The sequence below is a fragment of the Lissotriton vulgaris genome, chromosome 4_1 (genome assembly GCF_964263255.1).
Source record: "Lissotriton vulgaris chromosome 4_1, aLisVul1.2, whole genome shotgun sequence".
Taxonomy (NCBI): domain Eukaryota; kingdom Metazoa; phylum Chordata; class Amphibia; order Caudata; family Salamandridae; genus Lissotriton; species Lissotriton vulgaris.
Window position 1 is genome coordinate 465,157,601 of NC_141691.1, and position 22,659 is coordinate 465,180,259.

Sequence of the window (22,659 nt, forward strand, 5' to 3'; positions counted from 1 at the left end):
CAAATTAATTTAGCGGATCTTTCCCCTCAAGCTAGGTGTACCGTAAATTGTGTTTTAGAACAAAATTAGACCTTCCCAGCAGTGCTCCCACCCAGACCCTTACTAAAGCCAGTCTCAAAAATGTGGAAGACCCCCAATCAGATCTCAAAAAATGAGGCCTAGTAGAAAACTGGTGACAAAACATACTTTGAAGGTAAAAGTAGGCCCAAATACCACCTTACCCACCGTGGATTGTATTCAAACCACTTGCAAAATAGCAAAAGTATCCATACCCAGCATCGCTCCAAGACTCGCAAACCCCCCCACAAACAGCCCCCGACCCAAACACATGCAATACAAATACTGATAACCCTAACGAGCCCTAAGTTAAGAATAGTGGCAAACGCTTTCTGTAACTATGTCAAATCCCCCCTTTCCCACCATGGATTTTCTTCAAATCACTTGCAACCAAAAGTACACATTCCCACGAGTGCTCTAAGACCCCAGAACTCAGTTGCAAAAATCTAGAACACCCCGAAACACATGCAATCCTGCTGCTAGGGCTAACCCTAACGAACCCTAAGTTACAAAAAGTGCCAAAAGGCTTTTCCTTATGGATTTTGTCCAAACCACTTCTATCCGGTAGTAGACCTTCCCAGCAATGCCCCAAGACCCGCCAACCGAACCGCAAAAAAGCACAACACCCCCAAACAGCCAAAAAGGAAAATCTCATATTTACAATATTTATCGGCCTTCGCTCCAAACTAGCTGTACAGCTAGGTCATAATAACTCCCGTTTTCCACCACGGATTTCCTGAAAAGCAAATGCAATCAAAATTAGACTGTCCCAGCAGTGCTCCCAGACCCCAAAACCCACCCACAAACACCCAGAACCCCCCCAAAGAGCACCTCAAAGGCAAGCAAGTTAGCAAAAATGCAAAAAAAAATTCACCTCCGATTTGGTCCAAACCACTTTTATCCGGTATTAGAGCTTCCCAGCAACGGCCCCAGAGCCGTCAACTCACTCGCAAAGAAGTAGAACACCCCCACAAGTACAGAGTCTTTCTTTATTGGGCGTGATCCAGCCCTCTGCTTTTAGGGAAATAGGAGTCTGGAGGAGGAGGATAGAGGAGCATGTTCTTGTGAACTTGTGAACCTGAGGAATGCAGACTGCGGCACCTTCAAATCAATAAGCAAACAAGTGAAGACAGTTCTGCTGATGGGCTTGTTTTTGTGATTAGGTGATTAAAGTTTTAATTACATTGAACTGTCCAAAACAAAGAAAGACAGACACACAGGAATAAAAGTGAAAAAGGACGAAAAAGAAAGTTATTGATTCATTGGCTCATTTTCAGGGCTCGGTGTCAGGGAATAAGAATAAGAGTTCGTCCTCATACTCTGCGAATTCAGGCAGGAGTAGGTCAGTGTCACCTAACAGAGAACAAATTCCCTCATCTAAGTTGCTGTCCTCCTCGTCTTCATCCGGCGTTTGTTCTCGTACGTTGTAATCTGATGGTATGAGGTGCTGATTCATCTTGATCATTGTTAACCTCTCCACATTTTTGGGCGAGAGGCTTGTCAGTTTGGAAGTTACAATGCCACCAGCAGCACTGAAAACACGTTCAGAAGACACGCTTGCGAGTGGGCAAGACAAGTAGTTTATAGCCAGGTTGGAGATCTGCGCCCACAATTCTTTTTTCCCATGCCAATACGCCAATGGGTCAGCATTAACATAGACCTCTGTTGAGTCATTCAGATAGTCCTGCACCATCGACTCAAGGTCCTCGAAGGTTCCTCCACTTTGCTTACTTTTTGCTGTGACCTTTTGAGAACCAAACCCAAGCCAAGTTAGCCAATCCTCTTCTGCATCCAATGTTACTGTCGTGTCTGGTGCAGATGATCAGGTTGCCGGTGTCTTTAACGGCTGAGAGGTCACTTGTGCCACAGCCACAGGTGCAGAAGTGGATTCTTTTGACTGGGGATGGCCTGCTGATGCTGATGTACTGCCTTTTCCTTCAATATACTGCCGTTCTCTTTCAAACCTCATGGCTGACAAGGCTAGCCAACGTTTGTACTTTGTAACATCTTCATCATCAAAAGGAAAGAATGCTCGGCCTGCCAGCGCCTTTTTGTAGCGTGGATCCAGAATAGTAGCACAAATGTAATGCTGTTCTGAGTGGATCATTTTAAGACGTTCATCACCAAGTAGGCGCTCTAATAATTTCTCCCCCAAAACAAAAGCGTTGTGCTTTTTTTCATCTTTTTGAAACATAGAAGACACCGCCTTCAGTTGGTGCTCCAGCATGCGCAACAATAGGATAGCTTTTCCCAAATTACAGTCCTCCTTGCTGACTGCACGCGTGAAGATCTCAAAAGGACGAAGCATGTCTGTCAGGCTTTTAACTAGGTACCATTGCGCCCCATCTAGCCTCAGGTCCTTCTGAGCTGTACCCAGTGTTAAGAAATAGTGATCGAGTACCGTATACTGCTCATACAGATGCTCAAGCATGTGGAAGGTTGAGTTCCAACGTGTTGGCACCTCCTGGATGAGTGCTTTCACTGGCATTGAACGTTCATGTAGCAGGCTCCTCAGATGCTTCCGGGCCTTAAAAGAAAGGCTGAAATGGTTGCACATTCTTCGGCAGGTGGCCACTAACTCGCACGCTGGACTGTCTTCATCACTCAAGAATTTTTTAACAACCAGGTTTATACAGTGCGCCTAACACGGCACTCTGAAATAGTGACCCAGATCCATGGCCTTAACTACATTGGCGCCATTATCCGTGGAAACATAACCAATCTGGCGTTTTTTTGGGGACAGCCAGTGAAAGACCTTTGTGTTAAACTCATTCAAAATGTTTTCTGCTGTATGACGTTTCTCCAAGCCAAACATGGCTAGTGTTGCATGTTTCCGAGCAGCTTTAAAAACTTGGTCCGGGTCAACACCTGCGTTTAGCTTTGCTTTAACCCCTGAAAAAGAGACCCAGTGTGCAGTGATGCACATGTAATCAGCGCCTGCGCCACTGGTCCACATGTCTGTTGTCAGATGTATAGTGTGAACAGCACTCTTCTGCAAAGCTGCCCCAATCACCTCCAGCACATCTTCATGTAGTGCTGGAACCGCAACTCTGGCAAAATAGAACCGGCTAGGAACCTTCCATTTAGGGCTGAGTGCTGCCACTAATTCTAGAAAACCAACCCCTTCTACAAAAGAAAAAGGGAGAAGGTCCAGAGCTAGCATTTTAGCCAGCTTAGTGTTATACAGACGCGTCAGTGGTTGGTTGCGATCATATGGCGCTGCTGAAAACAACATGGTTCTAATGTTGCCCTGGACCATGCTTTTACGGGATGATGATGATGATGACTTCTTCGACCCAGTTACGCTCGCTGATGAACTTTTTCGCATTGGTGTCTCACTCTTAGTGTGGCTCACAGGGGGTGTGCTGCTGACAGGGGTACTGGGTGTAAGTGAAGTGTTTGACACTTCTTCCTCCTCGTCATCATCAGATGAAACATCAACGTTTTCTTGACTTCCAATTCGGGCTTCCTTGATCTCCTTTAGGTGCGAATGCCATTGGACAGTGTGCTGTCTCTCAAGATGACCTATCTGGCCTCCGGTACCTTAGTTGGTACCAAACTTACCACGACTAACTGCATGCTTACAAATGCTACAAATGGCGAAGTTTTTCTTTTTTGGGCAAACACTAAAGAAGTCCCAATCTGTGGACTTGAAATGTCTGTGGGGGCCGGAGGAGGCGGCGATACTGGTGGTGGTGGTCATGCTGCTAATGCCAGATGAAGTGGAGGATGTGGATTGCTAAACTTTACTACGTTGTGCACTTTCACCACCACTAATTGAGGTTGAGGTGGATGGAGGTCCCTTCTGGCGAGGAAGAAATATGGAAGCGGTACGTGTTGGTGTACTAGTTAACTCCAATGATTGTGGTGTTTCCATTGCCTCCTTGTCGGCAACATCATCACGCTCAGCAGCTTCTCGGGCTAGGGTCAAAATGTCTGTTTGCTGCATGCCCGCTGGGGCTGCAGTGACCTTTATGATGACTGGGTCATCGTCGTGAGAGTCTTCATCAGCAGTAGTATTCGCCACTTCTTGTTGAGCCTCATCACACTCCATAACTATGGGACTTTCGACGACCTTCCTTTTACGCTTAACTACCTTTGTCAGATCATGGTGTGCCTCACTCTCAGACCACAGTGGTGGTTCCCAAGTTTGATCTATATCATCAGAAAGAGGTGGGCTTGAAGAAGATGTAGACACCTCCCTTGATCTTTTCCTTGCTAGGGATAAGGAAGACAATGAATGATCATCAGGAGGAGTGGCTTCCTCAAATAATACCTCGGCTTGATTGTCGATTTCCTGATGTGCCCCTACTTCGGGAGGAACAACAATTGTGGGCACTTGTGACCCTCCATGCACCTCTGCTTGCGCATCTCCTTGCGCTGCCTCCCCTTCCACAAGTACTTGGGCTTGTACTTGCACATGTGGTTGTTGTTGCGGCTGTGGTTGTTCAACAGTCGTCAGATGAGTTACAACAACCCGTGTTGATTGAGGGACATTGCTGCTACTTTCTTGCGATGAGCCAACATCACTGGTCGATGGTGATTGAACAACTAGACTAAGTGCCTCTGCAGCACTCAAGGGCTTGGACTTAAGTTGGCGTGGTGGTGGTGGCACTGAGGCCAATGGTGCGGGGGTGCTGCTCCCAGCTTGGTCCCCAGCAGATCCCACTGCTGCTGCAGGCGTAGTTTTTTTTTACTCCCGAAAAATGTGGCGGGCGGCACACCAGTCTCCTTGGTAACTTGCTTCTTCTGCTCCTTACTGGCAACTTTCTTGCTAGAGGAGCTACGGCGTACTTTTTCTGGGGCCATCTTCTTCAGAGGTCAGAACAGCAGGCCGCAGTTGCACGAGTTGCAGAGTTGTCTGTGGCCAGACGTGACGTCGCGTGACATTATGCTGCACACACACACCGCTGCAGGACTTCTTAATGGCACTGGTGGTTCTCTTGAGTCTTGTGCACCTAAAAGCAATGTAAGACAGAGGAACATCAGTTCAGTTATACACTCCAAAAACTCAAAAACCACATACAAATCAGCACAATCCCATGCCATCCATGCCCTCCATGATGTTTAAATTCAAGACACCCCAAAGAAAGACTAGGCCCATGCACCACTCACTACCCCTGGTCAAAAGGCCACAACAACAGCCTAAAAATCGAAAAACACAGAAAAATCAGCACAATCTAATGCCATCCATGCCCTCCATGATGTTTAAATTGAAGACACCCCACAGAAAGACTAGGCCCATGCACCACTCACTACCCCTGGTCAAAAGGCCACAACAACAGACCAAAAAAACGAAAAACACAGTAAAATCAGCACAATCCCATGCCATCCATGCCCTCCATAATGTTTAAATTCAAGACACCCCACAGAAAGACTAGGCCCATGCATCACTCACTACCCCTGGGCATAATGGTTGAAACCTAGGCAAAATGGTTGCAGACCTAAGAACACTGCCTGCATTCAAAATGGCCCCCTGCTTCCCAGCACAAGGCCAGGGCCTGCCTGTACCAGCACTCAAAATGGCCCCCACCCACATGGCCTGTCCCCATGAACACCCCAAAAAATCGAAAAACACAGAAAAATCAGCACACTCCCATGCCATCCATGCCCTCCATGATGTTTAAATTCAAGACACCCCACAGAAAGACTAGGCCCATGCACCACTCACTACCGCTGGCCAAAAGGCCCCAACAACAGCCCAAAAATCGAAAAACACATAAAAATCAGCCCAATCCCATGCCATCCATGCCCTCCATGATGTTTAAATTCAAGACACCCCACAGAAAGACTAGGCCCACGCACCACTCACTACCCCTGGTCAAAAGGCCACAAAAACAGCCCAAAAAGTCGAACAACACAGAAAAATCAGCACAATCCCATGCCATCCATGCCCTCCATGATGTTTAAATTCAAGACACCCCAAAGAAAGACTAGGCCCATGCACCACTCACTACCCCTAGTCAAAAGGCCACAACAACAGCCCAAAAAATCGAAAAACACAGAAAAATCAGCACAATCCCATGCCATCCATGCCCTCCATGTTGTTTAAATTCAAGACACCCCACAGAAAGACTAGGCCCATGCACCACTCACTACCCCTGGTCAAAAGGCCACAACAACAGCCCAAAAATCGAAAATTCCAAAATTGTGAAATTTCTAATGCAAAAGTGATCCAAAGAAAGTCAAAAAGGCCTCAAATCCAAATATGCAGCAGCATCCACAAAAAGTATCCTTCCAGTTAAAGAATCTGAATGAAAGTGACCAGCACATGAAGAAAGCACTGGGAGGAGCCTGCTGGACAGGAACAGGAAGTTGGAGACTGTTGGGCACTTCCTTCCTCCCACCCCCCCCCCCCCAAAAATGGACTCCTTGCAAAAAAAAGTGCAGGCAAATGTCAACCTGAGGAGTTATTCTGATGAAAATCATCATTTTCAGAAGGTTTATGCTGCTTGCTGGTGGATTTCTTGTGCAGAATTTCAAATTTTGTAATTTTACGCGTGCAAGATTGTTGCTGCTTGCCGCATCTACGTGTTCGCAATTGCGAACTCTCGCGATGCGTGCTGTGCAAGGTGGCAAGCCGCGATTACCTAATCGCGGTCACCAAACTCCCGCGGGATCCCGCAGCAAGATCCAAAATGGCGCAGCACTCGCAAAATATCGAGAAAAACAACTCGGCAAACGCTGAATGACGGTAAGTGAATGCCGCACGCCGCAAAATTGTATCACCAAGAAAAAAAAATTTGCTGCGTGCAAATTTGCGGATTTTCGGTAAATTCGCGAGCGTTCGCGGATTTCAAATTTACCGAAAATCCGCAAAATCCACGAGCGGAACGGATTTTCCGCCCATGCTTAAATGTGTCAAAACCAAACTTCATTCTGTGCCTATCCCTCATCTTCACAAGGTGGAACCATATCCCCTGGCTCGAGGATGGCAATTTCAATTCTGTCAAAGAGCCACAAATTAACCATTCTCCACCACCCGCCATCCTTGCTAATGTTGTCAGTCTGCCTTACACAAGGGCACAATAGTCCCGCCAACACTGTTGGTGGATTCTACAGCCTGAGACCCAGGAGTACTCCTACTACTCTACAGTACCCAATCTGCACAATCAGAATGGAAATATTTGTTGTCAGCACTAAGGCTGGGCGGAGGCCATTAAGTTGTGTTCCACAAAACTCTGGGAAGTGACCCAAAAACTATGCCGTGCTACGTGGATTTTTGCGAGCAGGCAGAGTAAGGTTACACTTACCAATGTGATGATGTGCACTGCAGGCTCACCAGCGGGAGCTGCCCTTCTCCATCTTCCGCTCAGTCTGGTACTCCTCATCTGCAGGCTCTGCTCTGATCGGAGTCTCTCTCAGAAGCACTACAGTCAACAACAGGAAGCGATGCACTCCTCCTGATTTGATTCAAGATGAATAATAATGACGCACTGTTCGGGTGGGATGACTCTGGTCTGGGGAAGGAGCACATTTTCAGAGGAGCATGCTTCGAGCATGAAGCTGCCACTGTGTTACTCAAGTGTGCGGGCTCCAAGAGCCGCAGTATTGTGCTGGCCACACTGTGTCTACAACACACATCTCTAGCTGTGGCTGCTGGGCCATGCTCCCCATTTTGGCTTCAAGTTCTGAGTGGTGATTTTGACCTTGGCTCTATTGCCATGCTGAGCCTCTCGGGGACCTGGAGGCCCTAGAGACCGATATTGCACACAAGTTAAGGTTGAGGTAAACGAGGTAAAACAGGTTAACCTTCCTGAGTGTGAGGGTGAAAGTATATCCCAAGACTTGCATTATCCCTCTCAGTTGAAACGTCCCCAGGGTAAACTCAAATATGAAAATTCATTAAAGTTCAAACAAGTGTTTTTCAATCTTGGGAAATTTGAGCCCTAGCCACATGGGGCCCAGGGGGGAGGGGGCTTTTGTAGACCTCCGAAGGGGGGGGGCTGAGGCCATCACAGGCATTGAGGAGGGTTCATAGGGGCAGGGTTGCCTGAAGCGCCTTATTGTGTTATAATAGTTCCAGTGGTGTAGTGCACAGGGTGTCATTCATATGGTTTTGTAGCACTGTCATCTGCATGTTTCATATTGTACTGTAAGGGGCATGGCGTATCGTACCGCGGTGAGTCACCAAAAAAGTGCATTATCAGACTGGTCCTGCTATATCATGGTATATTGAGTGGTTTGCTTAGAGTTGCAAATATAAAATGCAGGCTCTCATAGAAGGCCCGTGATTCCACATGGAGACATGGCCTGGCAGAGGGCAGTCAAACATGTAAAATGTGTGTGAGAGTTGGTGACCAGCACTGTAACAACAGCTTTTTGAAGACACAATGACTGATTGCTGCTGAACAAAAAGCACCTCCTGAGCAAGGGAAGAAGGCAGCAAACCATCAAGAATATCAGGTCTCGGCTTGCATGGGCTCTGTCGTTTCCACCCTCTGCATCTCAAGCAAAGGGAAATATAGGAGCGGGTGTCAGTGTAAACTTGCTCTGTTTACCCTCAAGTGCTTGTGTTAAAGAGGTGATGTAATGGAGACTTAATTATAGAGTGATGGGATGCAGTTCAGGGATGAGCTCCAGTGTTCGGGTAAACCCCGCTCCGCCTAGCTGTTGTACTTTTTTGCCAAACTTTGCCTTTCTAAATCAGGAAACTATGTCAGAGTAGCGGAGTTTGCTGCCCACCCTTAAATAGTATACAATACAGCCTGAGTTGCTAGATGCAGAATACCTGTGAAGAAAATTCTCAGAATATGACCCTATACACATACACATTGGGTGCAGTGTGGAACAACCCCCAGTTCATACATGCTAACTGCAGCCAACTTTGATGTCCGCCCGTGCATTTTGATCATTACTGAGGGTATCAATCTCCAATGTTTTCACTGACAACTAGGACACAGCCACTTGTAGGTTGTTGTAGTGGGAAGCACTAAAAGCAGCGATAAATGGCAGGTGGTTGTGGCTTTGGTAGGGCTAAGGACAATATCTACAGGGCTTTGATGAAAACAGAGGCACCACTAGTTCAGCAGGAGACTGTGTTCCAGTTGCATCATGGTATGTTACTCACACTTATAGATCCTCAAACACACTACATCCATCTCATTGAGCAACTGCATTGCTTTTACTTTCAAACATGACAAGCTGAGATGCACACAGAGGGAAATAAGTCAGGGCAACTCCTGGCCTGCCTCCTCCATGGCAGAACAACAACCCAGCACATGGCAATGATAAGGGATCACCTGCACCAGATGTGCACTAGTAAGGCAGCCATCCATTAATACTTCATGATGTGCTGTCGTGGCCTATAGATTCTCACATAGCACAAGGTGGATATTTCCTAACTCCTGACTGGAGTGATTCTGCCTGTACTTGATTTGGCAGCACGTGCAATGACCAACAACCCGTTTGCTGGTACCAGCGATACACAGAGTGAATATGCACACTGCCACATTAACAACTAAAGGGTCGAATGGCCCTCCATCCAAGCTCGACAAGGCCTATGAGCTTTTACTTGCCCACAGGCGACTATAGCTTTCTCCTGCCGCATTGAGTGATTGGAGACAACCGCAATTTATCAATTTATGCTGAAGTCTTTGTTTGGATCATTTGAAAAACACAACAGTCACCCGACCGAACTGACTTCATACCATCCATTGTACATGTTAGCAATGGATTTTACATATGCAAATACCACAGGTGATGGACAGAATGCAGAACAATGTCATACATTCACCCCAGTTCAGAGACCTGGGCCTAAATCCATCGTTTTTTTGCACTCCACACCACCCCAGTTCAGACATGGCCATATGCAAATCAGTCTGACCCTGTGCCTCATGGGAACAGTCCAGCCCGAACTGCCAAGCCATGCCTTCCCTGGACCTGAAACAAAATTCTGAGGACCGGTTTCTGGCATTGCAGCTGTCTTCAGCCCGGCTTGCTTGAATCCAGTGGTGTGGAGAGCATGGGACTCACATATGAGCATACCCATCCCACTTGGGGTGACAAATGCAAAAACAACAGTTGATGGACAGAATGCAGAACAATGTCATACATTCACCCCAGTACAGAGATCTGGGCCTAAATCCATCGTTTTTTTGCACTCCACACCACACCGGTTCAGACATGGCCATATGCAAATCAGTCTGACCCTGTGCCTCATGGGAACAGTCCAGCCCGAACTGCCAAGCCATGCCTTCCCTGGACCGGAAACAAGCTTCCGAGTACAGGTTTCTGGCATTCCAGCCGTCTTCAGCCCGCAATGGATTTTACAACCTTAGTACAGTAGTGGCGACTAGCCTGATGGTACATATGCTGCATTTAGGGCATGGGGTCAAAAGGTTGATGTCCCTGATTGATCCACACAGCTTAATATTGAGACGCAATAGGGTGCAGTAGCTGATCCAGGGGAGGTGACCCTACGTAGCCTGCTCAGTGCTGGAATTAGTGAAGGCATTCCATACCGTTGATTGGGAATATTAGGTCATCACTAAGTAAGTCAAAACTGGACACTGCAGGGCAGGTGCAACAACACTGACCTAAGGCTGCTCAAGTCCAGTTTTTAAGAGAAATATCACCCTCTTTTAGATTGGGCAGGGAGACTTATCAGGGCTGTCCCATTTCCCCACTGCTCTTTGCCCTGGCATTGTAGCCGCTATCCCAGCAACTTTTTCAGGGGTGTTAAGCAAGGGGAGTTCCACTAAGCATGAGGTACATGTAGTATCCATTGATGCAGATGACATGCTGCTCTATATCATGAACGAAATTACAGATGTCAAGTTTGTGTGTTAACTGGGCCAAGTGTTGGGTTTTTCCCCTCTGTGTTGAGTATCCTCCACAAGAGGTGAAGATGGGTGAGCAGAGGGTGATGCATGAACTTCATGTGTTTTTGTACCTAGTGATCTGTACCTGTCTTGATGCAAACAATCTCATTGTGTAAATTTGAGCAGGGTCATATCCTCCTTACATCCAAAGATGGATTTTTTTTAGCACTCTCCTAGTTACAGGCCAAGGATGTAATTCACTTTTCAAGATGGTAATGCGTCTCTGCATCTTGCAATTTTAACATCACCTAGTGGTCGCTGTGCCTCATGCCACCTCCAGGGAGTCGGATGCCATGCTGTGAGGTCCGATCTGCAATGGTGGAAAGATAAGTGTGGCTCCGTAGAGGCTGCATCTGCTTGTGAGGCTGTCCAGGGTGTGCTTTGTTTGTGGGATGTTATGTGTCTGCACCTCTGCAATAGCCAGTGTGCTGTTTAGCTCGGATGCATCTGTAAGAAGTGGGCATGTTCTCAGCATGCAGGGCACAGGAGCTGGTGGGATCAAAGTTACTTCCTGGAGCACAGCTCCAATGTGGAGCTGATAGCCTCGTGAAAGTGGCTTATTTGAGTTAAAAGGGCCTGATGCTACAGGGACATGATCGAGGTACTCCCCATCTGTTATTCAGCACTTCCTAACTCTTTTCCTTAGAAGCATTGTTGGGCAGGACTGACAGCATGGAGAGACACAGGATTTAACTCACTGGGGGACCTATTCAGTGTCTGGGAACACATTCTTATTGGCCAGTTGCAGGAAGATCCTGACATTCTATGGGGCCATTTCTTGGCAAATGGCACACCGATAGCTGAGATGGGTCACCTGAGGAGAGTCACAGACACTGAATCAATGCATCCCCCGACTCAAGCCCTTCATGCCATGGGTGGAAGTCAGAGACAGGTGACCTTATTTGTTGATTTGTTTGAACACATGAAAAATCACCCACTGTCACCCACTGCCTGGCTATGGGACCCTGATACATTACGTACCCTCATGGCCGAGAAGTGTAAATATACAAGGCCTTATTGATGTACAGTATCTTGTGATGCCAAACTCCAGTCCTTTCAATTTGATATTTGGCACAGAGCATGTATGACCTCAGCTGTCTGCCAAAATGTGTGCCCTGCCCTATGTGCCCACGATGTAGTGCACCTATTTTGTTTTGATACATATGTTCTGGGCATGGCTATATGTACTTGGTCCAGTGAGGGGTTTATTTATTTTTGTTTAAGAGCACTTACATAAGGTTCCACATAGTTGCAAACATACATCAGTTACCAAAGATACCAGTAAAAACTGTTACGGAGAATGGAAGAAATGGAAAATGGAGTGAGGAAGGGAAAGGGGGTAGGGGAAAAAGGGGTAGGGTATAGATACGACGGAGAGACGAAGGGAAGGTCTTCCCAAGGTCAGGCTGGGTGGGTGGCAGCCGGGAGGAAATCCGCAGCCCATCTCCTCTTCAGCTATCAGGTAGCTCCACCGGGCATCGGTCAAATAGCTAGGTCTCAACAGAAAAACATAAAAGGGAAAGAAGATGACAAGGAAGGACCATAGAGGGGAAGTGGGTAGGGTGCATGGGAAGGATGGGATTACGACAGAGAGACAAAGAAAAGTCCGGCTGGATAGGTGAGGGCCAAAGGGGAAATCCACAGCCCATCTCATATAATAATAAGGGAGTTTTATAAAGCGCCTGGTTATGATCAGATGGCGTGTCCCCGCGCTAAGAAAGAAGAACTCGTGCAAACTGGGCCGCAGGGTCTGCTCGGTTACCGTGTATATAGGTGTGTTTTTAGCTTCTTCCTGAAGCTGGGTTCAGATGGCTCCAGGCGAAGGTCCAGAGGTAAGGCATTCCAGCTATTCGCCGCCAGGTAGCGAAAAGATCTACCTCCCATGCGAGCCCTTCTTATCCTAGGGACCTTTAATAGGCCTCCATAGGAGGAGCGAAGGGCGCGCGTGGGTGCGTATCTGGTGACCAGACTCTGGAGCAGTGCTGGTGCCTTCCCAGTAAGGATACGATGGCAAGTGCAAAGGGCCTTAAACTCGACCCTACTCCTTACTGGGAGCCAATGAAGGGTCTGAAGGGCAGCTTTGGAAGCCGATCTTTTGGGAAATTTCAGAATGAGGAAGGCTGCCGCATTCTGCAACACCTGGAGGCGATTTATTGCCTTACTGGTTGCTCCCAGATACAGAAAATTGCCGTAGTCCAGGCGCGATGTGACGAGGGCATGCACGAGCGTCCTACGGGCTGAAGTAGGAAGGAGATCTAAAACCTTCCACAGACTTTTTAGGACACTGAAGCAAACACCCACCACACAGCCTATCTGAGGTCCAAAGGACAGGTCAGCTTCAAGCCAGACTCCAAGGTTCCTAGCTTCTTGACAGGGTGTTGGAACCTCGCCTAAGCATGAAGGCCACCACACCGACGACCAGACAGATTGGTTCCCCCCGACCACGAGCACCTCGGTATTACTGCCATTTAATTTGAGGCAGTTGGTGAACATCCAGGTTGCAAGCTCTTGCATGCAGGCTCTGAATCTGTCCACCGCAAGACCGGGCGCACGTGAAAGGGAGATAACCAACTGCGTGTCGTCGGCGTAGGACACTATGTGCAGACCATGGCCCTCAACAATAGGGGCCACTGGGGAGACATATAGATTAAATAGGGTGGGGCTCAGGGACGAGCCCTGGGGCACGCCCTGGCCCAAGCTGATTTCCCTAGAATAACATTCGCCCTGGCGGACCTGAAAGCCTCTCCCTGTCAGGAAGGACTGGATCCATTTGAGTGCAGCTCCAGATATCCCTCCACTATTCAGACACTGTAGCAGTGTGGTGTGAGCTACAGTGTCGAATGCTGCACTCAGGTCCAATAGGATGAGGGCCATGGTCTGCCCCTCATCCACCCTCTGATGTAAGGTCTCCACAGCCATCAGAAGCGCTGATTCAGTTGAGTGGCGGGGGCGGAAACCAAACTGGGTGTCGTGCAGGAGGGCAGCCTCTTCCACGAAATCCATCAGTTGCATGTTTACCGTTTTTTCCACCACTTTGGCCAGATTGGGCAGAAGGGAGATAGGTCGGAGGTTCTCCGGCTTTTCAAAGCTGATGTTAGGTTTCTTCCTAAGGGGTAGAACCACCGCCTGTTTCCAGTCTCTGGGCACGGTCTTAGTCCTAAATGACACGTCCAGTAGGTGTCTGATGCATGGTTTCAGCACCGGTAAGCTATCAGCTAGTAATTTCGGCGTGGTGGGTTCCCGTGGGGAACCCGACTTGAGGGATCTACAGATTTTTAGGAGGTCCTCTGGGGACGGGGTGACAAAGTTGGTCAGAATATGTCTGTCCCCCCATTCCCTCGGGCTTTCTGCAAATTCTGTCCCTGCAATGGGTTGACTAGGAAATGCCGAGTAGATTTTAGCTACCTTCTCGGGGAAAAAGTCCGCGATCCTATCACAGGATTCCACCGAACAATCATCTGGGGCAATGGCTGGTTTCCCACTCGAGAGAGTTTTGTAGAGTAAAAAAAGCTCCTTTGTGGAATTACCAGCTTCACTAATTCTGGTAGTATAATATGCTGCTTTGGACTTCCTAATTAGCCCATGATAGATTTGCCTCTCAATTAGGTAGATCTCCCTAGTTTCCTTAGAAAAAGCCCCTGGCCACTGCCTTTCGACTGGCTTCAATGCTGCTTTCGCAACTCGTAGCTCATCGCTGTACCACAGGGCTGTTTTTTGAATGCGGCCACCCGATTTGGCGCGGGAGAGTGGGGCCGTGCAATCTAGCGCCTCGTTGACACGTTTACATAGGTTGGTGTTAGCCGTGTCCGCATCATCCCCTCCAGGGCTCCCTCCTCTGGTAAGTGCCGCACAGAATTTAGCCTGGGAAAAATTGGCCCATCTCCGCCTGGAGTGGTACAGTGTTGCTGGCTCCAGAGATCTTGCCCCAGGAATGCGTATGGAGAATGGTACCAGATGGTGATCCGACCAGGGGATAGGAATGGGAGTCATGGCTTCTACTTCCCCCCCTAGCGCCTGGCAGACGTCCCTGCTAGCGTTTTCTGTTGGGTATTCAGATGTAAATTAAGATCCCCCAGTACGGGGAATTTATCTTTGCGCACTGCAGCCTCCATAATGCCTTCTACCAGACTCTCCCCAAACCTGGCCATAGGGCCTGGGGGTCTATAGATCAAAATGCCCTTCAGCGTGCAGCCTTCTTTTACTTTGATGGTAAAGTTCCCCGCCTCACTTTCCAGGATGGGGGAGTGGTCTAGTTGGCATTGTAGGCTTTGCCTGGCTACAATAGTGATGCCCCCGCCTCTACCGGTGGGTCTATCCTGCCTAAGCATTATGTAGCCCTGTGGAAGTGCCTCTAAGGCATCAGGGGTAGAGCCTTCATCTAGCCATGTCTCAGTGAGAAATACAAGATCCCACTGTTTCTCAGTGAGTAGGTCGTATAGATCTAGTTTGTGTTTCCGTAGAGAACGCACGTTGAGCAGGCCACAGGCCAGGATATAGTCTCTAGAGGCCACATCCCTGCCAGGATCATAGGAGAAGTGGCAGTGTTCGCAGCCCATATTATCCTCCACTCGCAAGTTAGGCAGACATGGGTTGGTAATGGTGCTGCGGAAAGCCATCAGCTCTTGCCTGCTCCACCGTATATGTCCCTCCCGAGGGACATAGGATCTGGCCCTGTACCACGTACGATCGCGGACGGGCGCAGACGGGCTCGCCTTAAGTGAGCCTTCGGTGCGCTGACGGCGTACCTGCTGAGCTTGTCCGCTGCACGTCCGGGGAATGCTCATTTATATAGGGAGGTGGGAGGCGTGGCCTCGGAAAGTGGGCGTGGCCCGGAGTTTGAGCGCGCGATGGCGGCGCTGTTGTCCCCTACCTGCAGCAGCGCTAAGGTCCGCTGCACCAAGGATTTTGCAGCAACTTCCAGGGGAGAAGTGCTCAGGGTAAGAGAGGCGTGAGTTAAAAACACACAAAATACCGTTCAAGATTTTTTAAAACAACCAGCAGTCTCTCCCGGCTTCCGCCTCAGGAGTAGATCAGTATCTTTTGGTGCGCTAGTGAATCAGCACGACTTATAGGGTAAAGGTTAAGTGGGCGTGGCCTCGGAAAGTGGGCGTGGCCCGGGGTTTGAGCACGCGATGGCGGCGCTGTTGTCCTCTACCTGCAGCAGCGCTAAGGTCCACTGCGCCAAGGATTTTGCAGCAACTTCCAGGGGAGAAGTGCTCAGGGTAAGTGAGGCGTGAGTTAAAAACACACAAAATACAGTTCAAGATTTTTTAAAACAACGAGCATTCTCTCCCGGCTTCCGCCACAGGAGTAGATCAGTATCTCCTTTTCAGCTAACAGTTAGCTCCACCGGGCTTTGGTCAAAAAGCAGGGTTTCCACAGTCAAGTGAAAGTTCAAAGAGTACATGTCCTGGAGAGAGAGTAGGATCAAGGTCAGGTGAGGGATGTGATTGAGTTCAGGTCTAGGACTAGTTCCATTGTGAAGGAGTGGTCATGCATCGTTAAGAGACCAACTGAGGCGGCCATCTTGAGGTCAGGTAAGGGGGTTCTGACCTTGGTGTTAAGTTCAGTCGGTCCCCAAAGTTTTCAATGACGCTAGAGCACATGGGGTGTAATCTAGAGTCATTCTCGCATAATCAGGGAGCAAATCTGGGTGAAAGCTATAGGTCATTGTGTGACCCCCTTCAGCAGCAACCGTTGGTTCAGTTTAAATCCATAGCCTACCTTCTCGTGGTGGCTGAGGTGTTCCGGTTGTTAATCTCTGTCCTGCTCTTCAGCTGCATCGATCCTGCAGCTCTCGGACCCCACTTTTGGAGTCAGGCAGCCCCTGAAACGTAACGGCTGCAGCGTGCTCAGTAAGTCCAAAGTAGTGCAGGGGAAGGGACTCTCGGCCACCGATCCCAGAATATCCCAGAATCCCAGGTTTACGTCAATGCCTCTGTGAGTGGGAAGCGGGTTCAGCCCCCAGCTCAATGTCAGGCGGCTTTTCTCTGGACTCTGCAAGCTGGGCTTGAATCCCCGGGGATCCAACCTCGAGATAGTTCAATGTGGGCCGTTTGCCACGCGTCAGCCATTTTGGGGTCAGGCATTGCTATTCAGCAGTCTCCGATATCCGTATCTGCGTGCTCTTGCTGGCCGGTCCTAGTCCTCTGATGCAGGACCTTACCTTCGTTGGTGAGTGGAGATCTCCCCTCCGGATGCACTCGTTAGGCATTAGTGTAACCTGTGGGCCGCTGACCGCGCGACAGCCATTTTGGGGTCAGGCCTTGTTATTCAGCAGTCCCTATTGTCCAATGTTGTCTGAACCTGGTCACAGGCACCGCGTTTCCTCCGGAGTCCCGACCGCCGAGAGCCCAGTGTGACCTGAGCATCGGTTTCCTGTTTTGGATGACCATTCAGCATTGGATCGGGTATGGCGCCTCTTCCAGCGCTGTGGCTGGGCATGAATCCGGTGATGGTCCTGCTCTGCAGTCGATCTGCTTGGACATCATGTCATCTCCGTTAGGTAAGCCACGCTATTTTCACCATCTGGTGATAAAGGCTTGAGATTGTTTGTAGGATGGGGTGGATGGTGGGGTAAATAAGGGAAAAATACCGATCTGATAGTCCCTAATCCGGAAGCCTAAGAGGAGAGCTCCTACTCTGCGGCCATCTTAGTGCTTGTTTTCTAAGGTTGGTACAACCTCCTTCCATTGGGAGAGAGGGATATTCATGAAGATAAGGTTTGTAAAGGTATCCAATGAAAATATGAATTTGTAATTGCTCAACAAACACCAGGACATTTGTATATTTTGTTAGGCCACTGGAGTCCCAACACTGCAACACTTGCTAATGGTGTAGGGCTGAGCTACTGCTCAGCGCTGGGAGGAAGTCCCATACCTGCACAGTATTGCAATAGCTAAGCTACAGGACAACTTGTCACAGGACTTACAGGATGCACAGAAAGAGCCACTGGATGGGTGTAGGACTTTGATGGGTCAGGGTCAAAGACACGTGGTCATGAACCTATCAGAGGTATTCTGGACATAGCTAGATGAGGCAGCTGCTCTATCATGTGAGACAGAAAGGCTGCCTGACATTTCCTCCTTTGTTCATATGCAGGGGTGTCTTTTAGAAATCACATATGCTACAATGTGAACTGTTGACAATGGGTATTTTACTAGAGGCCACGGTTTTACCACCCTATGTGTGGACTGTGAGGTATGTAGGATGCAGACCTTCTAAATGCCCATGATCCCTCTGTGGTCATCTATCTTGTTATGGTTATCTTGCTTTTGAAGTTGTTCAATATTTTACAATATGATCCTGTTGTGGTATTATTGACTCAGTGATGAATGTTTGTATTTGCCCAGCTGCCCGAATCTGCATTGCCTGCTTAAAGTAAGATGATTTACTTCCATCCGAATTGGTGCTTAAGACATGATAATGAGCTTATAGCAAGGGATTTGTTTGGATATTGAAATGTCTTGTGACTTGTGTGAAGATACATGCATTGAGACATATGCCAGCAAACACAATTCCCTGTCTCTTTCTTTTTTATGTAAGAAATTGTTTTCAGGAGATACATCTGACAGAGCAAGTGTATAAAGAGGTCTTTAAGTCCCAAAAGTGGGTGCAAAATTGATGTCCAGTAAGCAAACTTTTGTAACTAAAGGGGTGGTGATACTCATTAAACGAGACCCAAAGATTTCTATCTTAGAAAGTCATTCAGACAGTAGAGGCAGATGGGTTCTGGAAACATTTAAAATAGTGGGCCATGGTTTACGTTGGCAGGGTACTACAGGCCAAATGAGGGCGATATAGCACTGTTACAAGAGTTATTAGTAGAGTTATCCTGTACCTCAGATCCAATTATTAGGGCAGGTGATTTTAATGTGGTATTAGATAGCTTCTTGGATAGATAGATAGATCGACTGGTAGCAGAGCAATCACAAATCAAAAAATTATGGGGCAAATAAAATCAAAGATGAAACTCTTGAGATTATATGATATGTGGAGATGGAGGATGGGGGATAAGAGAGGGTATACATACGCAAATAATATCGGCAGCAATCGAGGATAGATTACCTGTCCAACAGTAGTCAGAGAGACTCTAGACAGATGGTCTTATCTGATCTGAAACTTAAACCTCCCACTATTCTTGAGGGTAAGGGAAAGGTGGGAAACAAGCAAATTAGTGCAATTTTAGTATGGGGTGATTGTGGGTAGTTGCTAGCATGGCAGACAAAAAAAGATCAGGTGAAAAATGTAATATAAGAGATTAAATGTCAGACTACGGGAGGGTATTAATTAATCGAAAAGAGGTTGAGGAGGCCTTTCACAACTACTTTGGAACTTTGTATGAAGAGGATTTGGGAACATCTGAAGAAGAGAGAGACAGTTGGTTGAGGGAGGGCTCATTAGTTGCTTTGGAGGATGGAAAATTCCTTTTTTAAACACTGAAATTCAGAAGGGGGAGTGGAGCAGGTATTGAAGAAGGGATAGCGGGGAAAAGCACCCAGCCCATATAGTATACCTTTAGAAGTGTATAGGGCACTAGAGGATATAGTGACTCCAATTCTAATGAAATTATTTGATCAGCTGGTTATGGAAGGGGGCACCCCAACCAGATTGTCAGAGGTTACAATTTGTTTAATTTTAAAACCAGGAAAGAGAAAAAACAGATGCGATTCTTATAGGCTTGTGTCGCTTCTGAATTTTGACTTCAAGATTTTCGCAAAAAGTTTTGCAGACAGACTCAAGGGCGTTATGGGGGATCTGGTGCATGATGACCAGAAAGGTTTTATGCAGGGAAGAACACTACATGAGCTAACTTATTCCCTGATAGTAATAATTGATTTGTCGTAGCAAATAATGCTCCCTTTGCGGTTATAGCATTGGATGCCACCAAAGCTTTTGATCGTGCGGCTTGGACGTTTCTGAAATCAGTATTGAAAGCAGTTAAGTTGGGAGACAGATTTTTTAGAACAATTACAGGCTTTTATAAGACACCAAGGGCAAAGGTTTTAGTAAATGGAGCATTAACATCAGCATTCAACATCAGGAGAGGAACAAGTGAAGGGTGCCCATTATCTCGACTCTTGTTTAATCTATATATGTAGCTGTTGGCAAGAATATTGAGGGCAGAGCAGAAGACCGTACCCTTTCAATGTAAAATTTGGATTAAGAAATTGGCATTATACTTTAATAACCTGCTGATATTCACAGTAGACCTGGAAAATACAATGATTCATCTAGTAAAAATTTCAAAAGACTTTGGAAGAGTCTCAGGGTATGAGATAAAGAAGGGGAACACAGAGATTATGGTCTGGAATTTGGATGAAGGGGCAGAAAAAACTACAACTGAAATGAGGTATCTGGGAGTTAGAGTGACTCCAGACCTAAGGAAGCTGGCATAAATAAATGTTAATAGGGTGAAAAGAAAATGATGTGATTTAATGACTAGCTGGATGCATCTACACCTTGACAATTTTCATCATATTAAAATTAGTAAAAATGATTCAAATTCCGAAGCTTACTGTTCTCTTTAATGCCATACCTCTGCCGTTTAAAAAAGAAGGGTTCTTGAAATTACAGCATAAGATTGGTTCATTTATCTGGGCAGAAAAAGGATCCTGTATCTCGTGGAAAAAACTGCAGAGGAGGAGAGGAAAAGGGGGTTGGCCCTTCCAGACCTGCAATTATATGCATAGGCCTGCCAGCTTAAAAATAATAGGATGCTTCTAGACAAACCTTCAGATTCAGAAATTGGGAAGCTGTTTACCAACTTGCTAAAAGGAGTGGAAGGAGGGGCTCTGGTTTCGTCACAAAATATGAAGATCCAAGATTTTTTTTAAATGTTAGATTGAAGATCCTTAGAGGTGTGGCAGAAACCTGGTACACGATTAGGAGACTGCAATGGCAGTATTATAGCAACATGGCCCTTATTTGGGACTCACCTGGATAATCAAATTGGACAAAGGATAAATTAGCAGGGCCACTAAGGACGGCTGGAATAGAAAGATTGGAGGATCTTTTAGAGGGAAAACTGCTGATTTCATGGGAAAGGTCTTTGAACTAAAAGGAATTATAAAGTCTCCAAGTTTAAATACCTTAAAATCCAGAGTTGGTTTCAGTCCTTAGAAAATAAGATAGGTGGTTCCATTGAGTTAGAAGAATCTTTGTTTTCAGATAGTCCTAAGAAGAAAAAAACATCCTATTTGTTCTGGTGGATGATGGAAGTAGTGGAGGGAGAGTTCACTTTGCCACAGGAGCTGTGGGGGACTGACTTGCCAGGAGCAACGCTGGATAAATTGTGGCAACTATCCTTTTCTACACTTTACAAAGTGATTAAGGCCGCCTGTTTAAGGAAAAACCATCTGTTCTCTATCCACAGAGTGTATCGGACTCCATATAAACTGTTGAAAGTTGTAAACAGAGGAAAGGTGGCGTGTCCTAAATGCGGTTTGAAGAGGGAAGAGGACCCGCATATGTTCATGAGGTGCCCAAAGATTCAGGTATTTTGGGGAAAAGTAAGCAAGGTTTTGGCTGATATTTTGAAAACACAGATTCAGGTAAGCCCTGTGCTTGTTTTCTTTGGTGTGGATAATGGACCTAATGAACAAGATGAAGATAAACAAAAAAAATTGTTGTGTATGCTCTGCTGTTGGCATGTAGAGATTTGTGCAAAGAGTTGATTAGTCCTAGTCCTCCTTTGTAGATAGAGTGAAAATCATCCTTCCAATACATGTTTACTTTGGATGCAATCTCCCTGGAAATGAGAAGGTATGCCCTTTGGCTTCCAGTTATGAAGTGACTGGAGAGGTAGGAAAGAGATAAAGATAGGAAGGGGCTGTCCAATGATTATGCCAAACCAGACCTCAGTATAAAGCACATGCCATTCCCAAAAATGTTGTATCTCCCCTTGTTGGTATCTTTTTGAGGGGTCGCACACTGTTGGGAGAGTCGAAGGCAAGGGAAAAAAGTTGCTTTTAAAGTGCATTTGGCAGGTCTCGGATAAGTAAGGCAGTATCAGAAGCTTTTGTCCCGGCATGTGGAAAGGGCGGTTTCGGACAGAGGTGTTGTGGATGGCAAATCTAAGGCTCATGAGGACAAAAAAAAGACATTGTTTTAGTTTTTGAGATGTGTGTCTTCCTTCCCCAAATGTTTTAGATAATGAACTATCCTTTATGTACCTGCAGATTTGAAGCCTGCTCCTTGTGGAGTGTTATCACTTGAAATATTTTTGAGTTCTGTAGCTCCAAGTAGGACATTTTGAGAGTATGTCCTGACTGTACAGGTAGGAATCCTATATCATGCCCCGCTGGCTGGCCTCCATGATCAGTGTTGGAAGAATGGTACAGGTCTCCAGTGGCATGAAAAGCTGGCCTAGTAAAGCATATGGGGACCCAAGATAGTTGTGTCCCAATATATTTGAGTGAGGTGTGCAGACCTGGGTGCATGCTAGGGATTGTATGGAAGGGATTAATCTGTCTGAGTCCTACTCTAGATCTATGCTGGAGCCTTCACATGTTCGGATTCACAACAGATCCAACATCATATGCTGGTTGTGACTCCCTGTGATGACTTGGCTACCTGTCTTGCGGTGAGGCTGAGATAATGGACACTGCTGTACTCATCAGGAAATAGGGTGTGGGGCTGCACATTTATGCTGATGAGTAAGTGGCAGGCCAGTTTGCCATGTATTCATCAAATTGGTGTTCAGAGTCATGTTTTGATCTGTCAACAATTGGTTAATCAGGTTAAGTGAAGTATGACATTGTAAACAAGCTAGGCCAAG